Below are 3,710 nucleotides of genomic sequence, written 5' to 3'. Positions count from 1 at the left end.
ACAAATGCTGTGGTCACAGAGACCCCACGATGCCCCCAGAAGGGGCATTTTGGAAAACAGCTTTGGGATGGCAAAGCTGTTTTTCCAAGTGTGAAGAGGCTGCGAGGGAGTATTAGGCATATGGTTCTGTGTTTGATAGAAAATTAGAATTGTGTCGTTAAAAAAACAAAGATTTGCATTTGAAGAACACGTGGATGCACACACATAGTGATGGCTCCATCACAGCACGTTATACTGGCTTACATTTATTCCCTACACAGCAAATTCAAAAGTGTTAAATGTTTTGGTGTTAGTAGTCTTCTTGCAAAAGTAGAGTTAATTTTACTCTAAGTAGAGTCACATTCTTTTAATGTAACTCTGAGGTGTAAAATGATAGTAGTTAAAATCGAGTGTTAAAAATGAGTGTTTCTCTGTCAAATCTGGAGGTGTTACAATGGAAACATTAACTCTTGACCTCTTAACTCTGAACTCCTACAGGGGCTATGACACCAACAGAGTAAATTCACAGACTCCGCCCCCAGCACGGCTCCAATCGAAGCTGAAGTGAAGCCGTTTCAGAACATTTTGCTCTACATATTTGAGTTGTTTGCCATGCTTGGTAAGTCATGTTTTCAAAGATTGTTTCAATTATTATCATGAGCTTTTACTTCTGTGGCTCTTTGGAGTTGAGACAAAGCTGTGTGAAAGGCATTAGCCATGTTGCTCGCTGATAGCATAATATTCTGTTTTAGCTAGCTGAAAGGTATTGTTTGCGGGCAAATACCACAGCCTTGAAAAAAAGCTTGCATGTGAATTTTCAGTCAAACTTTTGGTCAAATACACCTAAAACAATGTCTAGAATGTGAAATGTTGGTATAATGGTGCTACTTGAAGCCTGAAAACGATCGCCCATAAAAAAGCGAGCAAACAGCAGTAGCAGACGTCCTGACTGGATTCTACGTTAGCATAGATCCCTCCAGAGTTTTGTGCACACGGTTTAGGTAAAAATGAAAAAGGTTGAGGTTTTACATTTAGTTCAGTATTACCTGTTGCCTGTGTCTTTGTCTTTTGGGAAAATACTTTACACAAGTAATGGCTCAAAGAGGATTCCTTTTTTTTTTTTTATTGTGCTGCAATTGTTTACTGGATTATTTGTGCCATTAATTAGTGTCAACTAATTTTTATTCAATCTCCGCACAGGATATGCTTGTGAAGATGGAATATGAGGGAGAGCAGAAGTGCGTTGAAGTTCCACAAAGGGATGAATGAAGGACATGCATATTGTATTGAAGAAATAAGTGATGAGATGCTGTTATTTGCATTTACCATGTCAGACCTTTTGATAAACAAAATTCTAATGAAAGTGAGAACATGTATACTGTTACATCTTTCAGATAATGTTTTGAAATTGTGGTGCACAGTTCAGAATAAATGTTTTTCAAAAACCATTGCATCTTTTTAGTAAATGTTTATTTCCAAAAGAAATTTCTAGAAGTTCAGAACAGTAAAATTCCCGCTTTTTAGAATGAATTAGAAGATAACTCTTACGTAGTTAAACTAAAATACTCTTTGAGAGTTAATATATAAACTCTTAACACCAAGTGTTAAATTATCAACTCCAGACAGATTTGGTGTTTAACACTAAATCAGAGTTAACGTACCAACTCTCCAAAAAGAGTTAAATTAACACTCTCTGGTGTGGACCCATATAGACACTTTAATAGTGTTGAAATCAAATCCAACAGTGTTAATTTGGACATGCTGGATTTGCTGTGTATCAACATACACTAATGTCAACCATAACTGCTGCTTAGCACTTTCACCTTGACCCAAGTCTCACACACACACACACGAATCTGTGATTAGAAAAGGGAATAGATTTACACACACAATTATGCAGACTTTAAAATGCTGGTGTGAGCTGACACCAAAGCTTATCTGTCTCCAGAGCCGGGCAGGAATGAGAAAATATTCACTTGCACAGTATCTGCATTAACGTGTCAGAAATATGTAAGCGCTAACACCTTTAATAGCTTTTAATATTCAGTAAAAAGTGCTGTAATTTGAAAATCTGACTGACTAATGTATACAGCGTGTGTGATCGGCGTACCTGCCACTGTCTCACGATTAGCTCCACCTGTCAGTGGCAGGCTAAAGCGTATGACCATTTTATCACCTGTTAAACAATCTCAGTAATGTCTATTCTTCTGTATGCTTACAATCCCAGCCTGTCAGTCAAAGCTCGGTTTACATTTTCTTTTCCTCTCTGTGACTCACTATAACCAGTAAAGTGAACTCTAATCACTCAGTCTTCTATTTTCTATTTGACAGTCACCTGGAAGACTTTTTTCTGAGATATAGATTTTGCTTCGTGTCCACTGATGCAGAGAATTTGAATTATTCATTTTATTACAGTTCAGTACCTGATTAGGCCTCTTGGGACAACGAGGGGGTGAAAACGCTGCTTGATTATCATCTTTGTGACACTATTGATTTTATTTTACCTGGTGGGGTGAGAGATTTCCACTTTGGATCATTCTTACTGGTTCGTGTAATCAGTTGACTTCATGTTATTCAAGCATAGCTTTGGCAAATGTAACCAGCGCCTTCATAACACGCTGTTTAATAATGCCAGTGTAGCTTCATTTATTCATATTAACATTCACAGATGACACGTGATGGAAATCCGTGTGCTGTTTTATAAGCACACGTGTACACATACTGTGCCTTAAAGCCACATTAGTGTTCATTTAGTGTCAAGTTTCTGGCCACCTTAACAAGTTCGGTGCTGACGCCCTTTTTGCGTCCTTTAATAGTCTAACTGCAGTACTACATTGGTATCAGCTTTTAGAGCGCTTTGCAGAGCGCCTCGTCAGTCATGCTGATTCTGCTGTGAACTGCATGATTGAACAGCCTGAGCTGCGATAACTTGTTGGAGATGTTTTTCACGACCAAACCGTGTTACATAATTTATCATATAGCATCAGTTAGTAAAGTTCAAAACTTGTAGTTTAAAAATTCTTCTTACTGCAGAATTTTGCTAAAGTGAGCTTTTTACATCATTTTGAACAATGCATGCGGTTTGAGAGACCACGTGTGACACATAAGGCATTAGTCCTAATCAGGTGTATTATAAGAGCTGCTTTTATAATTAGAGATGCTGTGACCTACCAGTAATTATATCAGCACATCCACACAGACTTAATAATAATTAACTAGTTCTTAAACTTTAAGTTAGCGCACCTATGAAGTAAAAAACTGTTTCCTTTGCTGATTCGATCAGTCCTGTCTACACATCGGGGATAATATAATCTAATTTATTAATGGAGTTGTGTAATGTCCATAAATACTCTCTCTCAATTTGGAGAAGCTTATTTATAGATCCTGCTGCTGTTTGGTGCTATAGTTATAAAGACTTATAAAGACAGCTGCAAGCAACTCCTTTCATCTCCTTGTCAGAACTCTTTATTTTTATTACCGGTGAGTCTCGTTAATTCGACCGGTCACTTTCTTCACTGTGGTGAAAACCATCACAGAGCTTTCAGACATTTCAGTCTGGAAGAGGTGCAGAATGTAAAGTGACTAAAGAGAAATTTAAAGTCCACAAAAGGTGTTTCGCTGCCACGTTTGCCTCCATCAGCTGGAGTAAAAACGTTGATGGCACATGACGACCATCTCCTGTCTGTGCTCAGTTTTACAGATGATCTGTTGAAACAGTCTGACAGTCAGGT

At 37.9% G+C, this 3,710-nt stretch overlaps 1 long non-coding RNA gene across 1 annotated transcript; it reads left to right on the top strand.

The window, feature by feature from the left end:
- The first annotated feature begins 342 nt into the window (after positions 1 to 342).
- On the top strand, positions 343 to 1,427 carry LOC146704188 (uncharacterized). The gene is made up of 2 exons (XR_014921646.1): positions 343 to 598; positions 1,180 to 1,427. It is a non-coding gene; the product is annotated as an uncharacterized LOC146704188 (long non-coding RNA).
- Positions 1,428 to 3,710: the final 2,283 nt, after the last annotated feature.

This window comes from Copadichromis virginalis, linkage group LG7 (assembly GCF_057382275.1).
Source record: "Copadichromis virginalis isolate Kocher_CV1m ecotype Utaka linkage group LG7, C_Virginalis_male_GT1.1, whole genome shotgun sequence".
NCBI classification, from domain to species: Eukaryota; Metazoa; Chordata; class Actinopteri; order Cichliformes; family Cichlidae; genus Copadichromis; species Copadichromis virginalis.
Note: the sequence above shows the minus strand (reverse complement) of the source record. Positions and strands in the feature narration are given on the sequence as shown.